This window comes from Lepisosteus platostomus, chromosome 5, assembly GCF_059453375.1.
Source record: "Lepisosteus platostomus isolate fLepPlt1 chromosome 5, fLepPlt1.hap1, whole genome shotgun sequence".
NCBI lineage: Eukaryota > Metazoa > Chordata > Actinopteri > Semionotiformes > Lepisosteidae > Lepisosteus > Lepisosteus platostomus.
In genome coordinates, this window is record NC_142615.1 from 37425702 (window position 1) to 37437211 (window position 11510).

Genomic DNA, 11510 nt, shown 5'->3' on the forward strand with positions numbered 1-11510 from the left:
TATCCCATATTAAGGACAGTACATGCATTACCGGTAATACAGCTACTAATAAAGATATACATTAATCTTAATTATTAATAAATTAAACTTTTATTAATAAAGACATGTATTCATCAAATTCATTGTGAATAGTTGTGGTGTCTAGAAAACAATTTTAGCTACAGTAAATATTTCAAGCGAGTGGTGCGTTTGTTCGTTACTTTGTGACTATATTATTTCCACTACATTCAGAACAGTTCAAATGCGATCGACTGTTCCTGTACTGAGCTACATAAACCCTGTGAAGAGGTGGTTTAAGTTAGTCTCCTACATCGGTAGCATCTAATGGGCAGCATATGTTATTTTAGGTTTGTTGCAATTGAGAACAGGTTTAGTATGGAGCTGCTGACAAATTTCAGCAGCCACGTTCGTTGCAATGACCCGTTGTAGGGTCATTGCCAATCAGCTGCAAGAAAAAAAAACATCATTTGTGCCTTTATTTAAAAAAAGAAAAACAGAGTAGTAGTTTATGTGGTAATTTCAGGTTCAATGTAAGAACTTAAGTTAACTAGTCCCACAGTAATGCGTGGGGTCCTATCAATAGAAAAAAAATACTTGTAACCCAAAAACACAACAACCACGATGCGAGAAGCCTTCCGGGAACCTAGGTAAATCACTGTAGTAGTCTAACGACTACAGAAAATAAAATAAAAAAAATACTTAAAGGAACAACTTCAAAACAAAAAGAACATTAAAAACAAATCTGGGAAACAACAAAAACAGAATCTAATGCGAGAGCTTTTTCAAGTCTTTGGTACCCCATCATGCTCCCTTAGTCCCAGTAGACCTCTCATCTAAGATATCTCTCATCTATCTGTGTAGAGATCAGCTGGGGGTCCACAGCTGATGGGAATTTAAGTAGTGACCTGCGTCAGGTGCAAAGGAAAAAGTATAGGTTTATTCCATGCTGAAAGGAGAAGGAAACACAACATGGAACCTTCTTCGGGTGTGACGTGGAATAAACCTTTACCTGTTCCGTTGATGTTAATTTAGACCGGATTTCCAGCAAATACCTAACAGGCTACAATCCCGTTAGATAAAGTGTTAAGGACGACCTATAAGTAGCAGTATCTAAAGTGGACAGTTGCTTTCAGTAGCTAAAGACAGGACACGCTGCTCCAGGTGAGGCTCGAACTCACAACCTCGGCATGACTCCGCTGTGCACTGCTGTATAAGTACCGCGCGCTGACCGATTGCGCCACTGGAGCCGCGGAAAGTGCTTTCCCTTCACACACTGACGTTGAACAAACACAGGGTGAAAACGATTTCGGCACGTTTTCCGTCTCTCCGTGGGAGAAAGGGACAGTAAAAGAGCGAGGAAACTACAAGGGAAGAAAATGAAAAAATAGTGCTCACTGCAAAAGAGGGAGGAGAGAGATGGTCAGACACGTAAATCAGCTTGGCGGATTTACACTATTTATGAGTCTTCATGTGTCTGAAACTGTCCAGTTTGTATTTTCGTTTCAAAAATCCAGTAAACTTGAATAAGACAAGAAGGCACACACTGCACATCTGCGGAACATCACGTCCGATGTTTACAGTGACATCAGAGATTGAAAGCGAAGTCGTTTTTTATTAAAAGTTCAAGGAAACCTGAATATGTTTGCTAGACGTATTTCAGAATCACAGTGAAATGTAGTACGATTGCTGCACAGATCTGCAGTCTGCAATTAGAATACGGTTTGTGCGTTTTCTAAAACTGCAGAGATACATTTCGGAATGCGTCTTCCTGTAAAAATTAAATATCTATTTTATTTGACGGGCGCTATAAGCAGAGTCTGAAGCCAGCTCCACAGAAGAACTATATTCAGTGGTCCAAAAAAGTGAGTATTTCACTAAGTGAACAATTACTGTACATCATAATCATATTTGTTTTACTTCTCCTGGCATTGCAATTTGTGCAAAGATTTTTTTCTTCAAAATGTATTAGCCTTGATGGGAAAAAAACTAAACTGTGTGCGCGGTGGTCAAGTGGTAAGGCATCGGTCTCATAAACCGAAGAGCGCGGGTTCAAGCCCTCTCCGTGCCTGGTTTGCGTACCACGATATACCTTTATCTAAATCGTCAATTGTCTTGCAATGTAGAAATCTCTGTAATAAGAAAAGAAAAGTAGTTAATAATCCTTTAACAAAGCAACGGGCATCCTCCACTGCTTGTCAGGATGGCTGAGTGGTCTTAGGTGCCAGCCTCAAGATCTCAATCGTGTGTAGTGACAGTTGTTATTCACAACCCGGATTTCTATGGAAGCCCGTTTCCGCCAGTAAGCAAAAAAAACCTCTATGGTATCTCAGAATTCCGACTTAGCAACTCAGAATTGCGATTTAGTAACTCAGAATTCCGACTTTATATCTCACATTTGCGACTTCGAAATAGCCCATATTTCAATGTCTGTCCTTTTGTTATTGTAATGGATTCGGGTTCTAGGGCTTGTGCCCTCGCAGCTCCCACCCTAGTTCGTGCCTCACTGCATTAGCTCGAACCCAGGTCTTGCCAGCTGAGCTAAAGAAGACCTTTTTTAAGTAAAAAGGACATACAATGAGATACCATAGCGCGTTTTTTTTTACTCCCTGGCGGAAACGGGCTTCCATAGATTTCCCTTCATGGTCATTAAGATGTGTAATTTGAATGTTGCTTATATAAGAACAGTTTCTTCAAAAGTTCTGTCAATTAACAGTGGAGAGCTAGCCGATGTACGTTTTCATGAAAACTCTCTTTAAGGCGATTACAATTATCTTGAGCAAATCTGCGTCGTATTTTTTTTTTAAAAAGTTTAGCTCAAGATGCAACAGGAGTATAAATGAATTCTCCCGCCCTACATTCCAAGATATGGAATCTTATTTTTCTTGAAGTGTCTGATGTTGGTCGTTATTGGAAATTGCCCGGTGATATCGACTCAGGTACTCAGTTGTTACGTGCTGTAATTCGATACATCCAAAGCATTTATATTCCCTCAAATTATTAATAAGGCCAATAATGTATTAAACATTACATGCCACTTTTTCTCTAGATGATGTTCACGATGGAACAGTGAGAAAGTCGTGCCTAGATGTGCTTGAACCAGCACCTTACTATCGTTTTAGTCCCGACCTGACCGCACTGAGCAATGGTACGACAGAGACTCCAACGGGTCGGTTTTCTCCTTTTACAGTTTTTGGGAAAAAAATAATCTGCACTTTTAAGCAAGTATTTTATTTCAAATTTTGCAAAGTGTAAGTTTTTCTTGGAAAACGTTGTTTCAGAAAGAAACTGAGTTGATGGGAATAGCCCTGTCAGTAGAATATCGAGCTTTTCATCTCAGCTAGTTCTTCTGTGGAACAGGCTTCAGAACTCTACGTACAACGCCTTTGATGTCATTTTATTTCTACAGCAGACGCATCCGGAATGTTTTTTTTTTTACTTTTTATTTGAACAACAAAATAGATTCAATATAAACAAGAGCACTTATAACATCAGTAGAATCGTCAAGGGTACATAAAATAATACAATTACACTTTCTGAAAACGATTAAACTAGGTAAATCAAGATAAGGTCCGCACAGCTTTAATGTTCTTACATTTCGAAAGAGTCTGTAATTACCCTTTTTCGTCTATTTTGAACTATTCAAACTTAGGACTCGTACCAGACCATTTCACTCTACCTACAGTATATCTCTTTTCGTAACGAAAATGTATTTCCTGTCTTAGAAATGCTGTGTGCGGTATGTCTTGCACAACGTGGACTGCAGTTCTGTGATATTGTCGAATTCGAGGGATCCAGCAATCATACTGGATTTGACTGGGATTCTGAAATGTCTCTTGCAAAGGTATTTGGGTTTGCTTAAACATTTAATAAAAAAGTGATCTGAGACTTCCTAGCTTCCAGTCTATAATCTCACTGTAACTAAACTAGGATGTGATGTTTCGCAGATGTGCAGTGTGTCTTTACGCTTGGCATGTTCAAGACTATTCGTTGCGTGAGCTCCTCACTGCGTGTCCTGTACTGTATTGTGATTTCGTTGACATTATCTACGAGGAGTACAGCGACTAGAACGCCTTGAACCTTTTTTTCGGTATATAAAAGAAAACGCTAAAGCACATACAAAGTAACTAACATTTCCTATATGTAGGTTTTCTGATTATATCTCTACTTTACTTAAATACCTTAGTGACAGGCGATTCTTTCCGATATTTGTTCCGGCGCGGTTATTGATCCCATACTAAAGATTATTTTTATAAAGAACATGTCACCTGCAAACTGGTATCGAGAAAGTTTTATAATATTACTTTTTATTTAAAAAAGTAAATTTATCATAACCTATATGATTTCTTACCAGCGTGGAGCTCGAATTCACAACCCCGAGATTAAGTGTTTGGAACTAGCTGCGCCACAGAAAAAAATGAAATCTCTTATTTACATTAAATACTGCGGCTCCTGACCTTTTCTTCTCGTCAGAGAAGAGGTCGGTCTGGTCTCCAGATTATCAACTATAAGATCAGACCGTGCTCCTTTGTAAAGCAGTGTTGGTTCACATTGCTTATATGGGGCAACACATCAACTCGATGATCGCTCGCTGTACACGCATGCCCCCCTTCACTGAAATAACATAGACGAAGGAAACTCTCTTGTCTTGGGCTGCTGTCACCCGGATTCAAAGCGCGGGTATTGCGGTCACAGCACTGACCACTACACCATCGCGGCGAGCTGGGACAGACTATCGTTAATTTTATTCAAATGCTCACAGTGTCTTTAATCTGATGGATTCATATACCGTGCTCATGAGAAAGTCACAAACCTGTCATCTACACACTGTTCCCAGATAGGTGATTCCAGATTCTACAGCTCTCTAGCAATAGTGGAAATCAGGCTACAGAAATGGAGAAAATCTCTTCAAAATGTGGAAATATATTCCCGAGACGAGTCCTTTCTCAAAGGTCAACTCTGCTTGTAAATCACCCCTCCCCACATCGCACGGTGTAGCGGTTATAACCTTCTATTAACACACCAAAGGGCTTCAGTGAGAAAGCGGGCAGAAACAAAGCGATCTCTTTCATTTTTACGTTTTGCACGCCTGACGGGGTTTTACGGTGCTCTTTTCTACACTGAACTGATCATTTGGACATCGTAAGGGAAGAGAGACACATTTCTATGTAATCAGGAAACCAGGAATCCCAACCGTTAGCCCGTTAGTGCCACAGAGAAAAAAAAAAACGTTTCAACGAGATAAAATTGCAGGATAAACACATTTTTTTTCTTTTTCGTAGCGTTTGTGTTTTGTTTGATTTAGCGAATTTTATACACTTTATTTCTGACACATGACTTAAAAGGCTGGTAGAGTATATTTAATACAAGAGCGCTGAACAACAATTTTCATCTACCGTATTGTAATGTTTTTTTTAAAAAAAACAAGTTAAATGGATATATAGTAAATGTTTTTTTTCATATAATAGTGTTTATGGTCTGAAAAACATCATTCATTATTTAACGGACATTTGGTATAGAACTACAATCTAATCCTTCCACGTTTGATCCCAAAATCCCAAGAAATATAAATCTAAACGGGTAGAAAGGTATGCTGAAAGTTTATTAAGATACTTAGAAGACAAAGATACTGTATCAATTTATGTTGCATTAGCCTGATTATGATTAAAAAACACATATAATTAAACTCGCATTTGCGATTTAAATCAGAACACGATTTAAATCAATATAAATGTTTATATTGTAACGCATACTGTCCAGCCTGCATTTCTCTATAAAAAGTTACTCTATTGCACACACACACACACTAGAAGCAGGAAGCAGAAACAGGGACCATTGTCAGAAGGGAAGAAGGTGACTATTCATTGTTATCAAAAATGACTTAGAATCGATCATGTTGTGATATTTTGAAATATAAAAGTCAATTGATTGTCCATAATATCTCTATTCTATTTTTTTTGAAGAAATGTTTGCACAAGCTGGATTTGAACACACAACCCGTGAGTTGATAGTTGGGCACGTAGACCAGTAGGCTACAAGAGAAGTTGCATAAAGAGAGAGGCGAAACAGCCCTACACAGCCCTGTCGCAGTACACGAATATAATCATATCGTTATTAAATTCTTTAGATACGCGATTCCATATTATATTAGCAGAAAAGCTTAAAACTACCACTTTTTCACACGCTATTTCACATGCTAGTTATATACTTCGATGCTTAAAATCGTTAGGGAGAAATGGAATACCGGCGTGTATTTTTCCTTTAAAGTACCGATTCCTGGAATCTGACTGGCTGACACCCCTCTGAAGTGGTTCCATAAAATCTGGTATACGGAAAAGAAAGTGTTGCTACATACAAGTATCTTTTAATACAGTCTTTGCTGTGCTCTTGAGGATCCTTGTGATATTTTGAGCTCTAGTTGAATGATAAGTGTCGCATTTTAAATCATTTTCGTAGTTAGAAATTATGAAACGCCCTGTTAAAAGCAAGAAAGTTTTTATGCCCGTTGAAGTAAAACAAAATGCCTGACAAAGTATGGCTTGGACAGATTCCAAGTGATTGTACAAATGTGCTAAAGAAATTATACTTTGAGTATACAGCTTGTCCAAAGTCATCCATTATTAATACTATTAGTAATATCTTCGGTAAAGGCTTTGATGCATAAATATTTCTGATAATGGTAGGTTGTGTACTTTTGTCCAACTGAGCAATCTTGCTTTCATAAAATATACCAACATTTTAATGACTGATGATTAACATGCTGTAATACACAGTTCAAAATTAAAAGCTCAAATGCTGTACATGAGAGGTTAAGCTCCCCCTGGCGGTTTTACAAGGTGACGCCGGATAGTTTCTGGGATGACGTCAAATGACGCGATTAACCGCGTGATACTGCGTGACACCGCGACACGCCCACCGGGGTATGCCGCGAAATACCCCACCCATTTTGAATTGCTGCATCTGTAATACCTTGTGATACATGCAAGACATCTGTAAACGAAGATGTAATTACAATAAAATTGGCAATTCACAGAAAACCACAATTTGTATAATATTATTCCTCGATATCAATGATCAATTAAAGGATTTGAAGAAACAGCAGCAATAGCAGATGATTTTGGTTTTGAACCCATCTTTACACCTCAATAATCCATTTGTCCTCGAAAAAAGAAAAGACAGGCATATTTTGAGTCTCATAATTATATGTGAATATGTGAATAACAGTTTAACCCCAAATGTCTGTAATTGTGATTCTGTTAAAATTCAAAAAAGCATCTATCAATAGTAAGAAATTATTAAGAAAGGAAGAAATTGTGTTATTTCATAAACTGTAAGACATGAAGACATTTACAGGTTATATCCTTTGCTTTGTCTTTTAACACAAGTGTTCAGGATCAAAACCCATATTCGGACGGTTGTGTTTCTCTTGTAATCATCAAATGTCATTGTTTTGTCCGTCAGTTCTTTCTCGAGTTGTACCATGGATATTTTATACCATCAATACTTTTCATGCTCTTTTGCATTTTCTTTCACATACAGAAAAAAACTCAAGGCATTCTTGTCACTGTGCTACACAGTACAGGACACGCAGGGAGGAATTCGCGCAGCTTTCAGCTCAGTGCGGAGTCCAGAGGGAGGACTCACTCAGTGAATGATCTCTCAGGAAATCCCGGGTGAGATTTAACATCCCGGGTGAGGTTTTTCTGCAACAGCCACGACAAGTGTGAAGATGTTCTCTGGATTTCCTGAATGTGGCTTTAAATTAGTTCACATTCTTTGGTAGTTAACAGAACTAAATAATTTGGAGGTACATTTAAAACTTCAGAGAACACTGTAGCACTTCGAGTTTAATTGTGTAAACCTGGCTCTCTATGAACACGAGCAAAGAGTTCTCACTCAACAGAAGACTGCGATGTGAGCACAGTAACATAAAGCACTTGGAGAAACCAGGGATTGAACCCAGGACCTCATACATTTAAGACAAGCACTCTACCACTGAGCTACATCCCCAACATAGACACGTGTGGAAGTGACTTAGAGATGTGCAGGTGCTCACAGAACACAATCCATCTTTTGCATCTTTTAAGTGCTCTTTAAAGATGCATAGAAAAACAGCAGTACTGATGATTTTCATGGACTGATGCACACTTGTTCTGTACAACTCCAGTGATAAAACCTTGTCTGTAAATATTGTAGAACGTAAAAGGGTGAAACAATGCTCCAACTGCAGGAATGGTAACAGAAAGGATCATTTTCTTATTTAATATGTCCTTTTGAGATGCCTTGTCAACGCACACAGACGTTAGAGCTGAACAAATATTTTGTACACAAGACGGCAGTGCGATATTAGAATTCCTGTCTTCTTGATGGATTCAGACTCCTTCTCAGAGGTCCATGCTCGCCAAATAAGTTTACAGCTGTAGCGGCAATGCTTGTTAATAAGCCAGAATTAAGCGTTGCTGTGCTTTCCTAAATGAGGCCCCATCTCACTCTCCCTCTCTGTGGTGCAACCACAGAGAAAGTGTTCATGCAGGCTGATTTAAGATGTTTTCTTTTCATAAGGGACAGCTCCCAAACGGAGATGCACTTAGCTAAGCCTGGCTATCATGATCAATGGTCATCCATTGGCGCCTATCTTTCTAGGGAGTGCCGATTGGATATCTGGACTGCATTCCTAAGCGTAAGGAGTAAGTGACTCATATCTTGGCAGGGATTGGCAGGGCGTGGTAACACCACGTGGGACTCCAATGCCCGCCAAAATCTCAACCAATCAGCACACATCTGTGTCTTGGTCAAAAACGGAGCGCAAGCTCAGATCGGGGCTCTCCTTGGCCATTTTCGCGCATCCTCAGAGACAATCACGTGACAACTGCTGTTGTCTGCAGTGGGACTTGGACTTTGTTCTAAGCACGAGACCGAGGATCCCGTACGTACTCAGAATTCTACCAACGTGAATGCTCCGCTTGATCAACGGCAGCCTACAGTTGGACCCTTGTCGACAACCTGAATAGCTTATTCAGAAGCAGCGCTGGTCCGGGAACGAACCAGCTTCTTCCCGGGCAAAAGAGTGACTTGTGAGGACTCGCAGTCACACTCTGTGCATAGAGACTTTCTACTAGCCAGCCGGACTGCTGGTAGATCCCCTCGGAGCAACGACTGCCCTGCGCGCCGCAATCAGATTCCTCCGCCCGTCCAACTCTGAGCTGGACCTCGACTGGTTGGTCAGTAGCCAGAGGACGCCGGGACAATGCCCATTGGACAACCGCTGGAACCGAGGCTGCAACAGAGCCTGTCAGCTGGTTTGGTGTTCGTGCCGGGAAATTCCAAATCCATACACAGCGGATAAGTAAACCCCATGTTCTACATTGCGTCTCGAGAATTCAATTGTACCTCAACATAAGTTGTTATCAATTTAATTCATGAGTATTGCATTTACTTCCGAGTTTAGAGTAACAGTGGGTAATAACACTGATTAGCGATTTGGTAACCGAACGATATATATTGACATATATTCTCTGTTGTGTATCTCTTTGTGTTTGCATCTCGTCGAGATTATATACCTTGTGTATTGATAACCCTGCTTGTATCCAGGCAGACTGGTATATGTTTGGTGCACAATTTATATTAATAACTGTATCTCGTGTATTGAACCCGTGTGTGTGCGTTGTTAGTTGTTCTGACAATTGATTTTCTAAAAGCCACAACGAATCATCTCGTGATTGCTGCTGCAATGAATAATTGTCTCAGTAATCCCATCAAACCTCTACACAGCTAAGGAAGAGTAGCTCGGAAAATACCCAACTCAACAAGCGAGCGCGTTGGTTGCTCTTGATCTTAATGCAAGGAGCTTTTTTTTTTCGCATTAATGATTATTATCCAGAAACAGCTGCACAACTGGTTGCATTTGTGATTATGTCACTTCTCTGCTTCAGCAAGGTCAATAAAAGACTCTGAAAGTAGTAGAGAAAAACTGAATTAAAATCATATTAGCAATTCTGAGCGATATCTGCATACAGGCAATCCAATAAGAACGTTGAAATCTTTGAATGTCATCTCTCTATATATTGCGCTGCTTTTTACTTGGAGTAAAACTATTGGATTGAAGGGTTAAAATGTATTGTTGTTATTTGGAGAAATCAATGAACTCGTGATTTTATATGTTTTAAAAGACGGTCATGCGCACAGAAAAAAGACAGTGCTGATTATTTTTCTGGAGACGGAGCACTGATGACCTATCAGAGCCAATTGATAAAGCCCACCCTGTGGATACTCTAGCAGAACGTGGAAGAACGTTCACCATTGTAACCAAGGCAACCACAGGAACAACATCAAGAAGCACAATCAATTCCCCATTTAAATCTTTCGTGTAAGGTATGCCATGTAAAAGCATGAAGTAAATCCCCTGATCTCTTTTGAACATGGATAAGGTATTTCTGATGGAGCGCAATGAGCAAAGATTTAATAAGCTACTCCTGCCGATGATTCAGCTTAAAGAAGTAAAAGCTTCACAAACAAAAGCAGCTCGCTACCACAGCCAATATTAAATATACTTGGTGGCACATTACCATTTGCACTGGCTCAAAAGTGGTCTCGGCAGACGTTGTTCCCTACGTAAAGCTGAAAGCGCCAAGGAGCATTTCCATTGAGAAAAAAAAATCTTTCTTGATGTTAAACATAGAGAGCCTGCCTTTTAGAAGTTCTCCCTCTAAACACCTTGTGCAGCCTCCCGACAGACTAACAAAAAGCGCCTTTTCACCAACTCAATTTATAATACGCCCCTCAAAACTCACAACCGAATAACAATCCATCCGTATATTTGATTTCCAAGATCCATTCAAGGCAACTTGGCTCTTCGCAAGCAAATCATTTCAGGGAAGAAACTCAGTTTAATCAACTACTGGTGCATTCAGCACACCACTTGCTTTCGCTTGTCAGGGTGGCCGAGTGATCTAAGGCGCCAGACTCAAGGATGTGTGTCTTTCCAGTTGGCTTGGGTGTTCTGGTCTCCAAATGGAGGCGTGGGTTCAAATCCCACTCCTGACAGCTTCTGCTTTTACCTCTCTTGAATTGTTCCAGTGCTACAGTGAATGACTGAAATATAAAAGCAGCAGAAGAAAGCAAGCAACTCAGTGCAATTTGTGAGTATTCTGCACTGTTAAAATGCACAGGTTTTCATACTTTTTGGAATTCGTAGCTCAAGAAGTGACTCCTGTTTCATTTTCTATTCACCAACTCGATTTGCATTCCGCCTCTCACACCTCACAACAGAATAACAAACGGCTTCATGTGCCACAGCATTCCCCTGTAGATTCGGTTTGCACTATGAATTAGGCGACCCCGAATGAAATATTTTAGTGTTGGCTCAAATGTGAGGAATTTCATGAACCCTCAAAAAGGAACGCTTGCAGAAAATGCCAGCAATTCAAAGCGTGTAGGCAGCATGAACAGACCAATTCTGCAATTTCTTTTATCACGGGCGGTGCTTTCCGAGTCGATGGCTCTGCATTAGAAAT

General features: G+C 39.9%; 2 non-coding genes across 2 annotated transcripts; one reads left to right on the forward strand and one right to left on the reverse strand.

Moving 5' to 3' along the window:
* Positions 1-1153: 1153 nt before the first annotated feature.
* trnai-uau (transfer RNA isoleucine (anticodon UAU)) lies at positions 1154-1247 on the reverse strand. The gene is made up of 2 exons: positions 1210-1247; positions 1154-1189 (listed from the first exon to the last, which is right to left on the reverse strand). It is a non-coding gene; the product is annotated as a tRNA-Ile (tRNA).
* A 9680-nt stretch (positions 1248-10927) lies between these two features.
* Positions 10928-11040, forward strand: trnal-caa (transfer RNA leucine (anticodon CAA)). The gene is made up of 2 exons: positions 10928-10965; positions 10995-11040. It is a non-coding gene; the product is annotated as a tRNA-Leu (tRNA).
* The last annotated feature ends 470 nt before the right edge of the window (positions 11041-11510 follow it).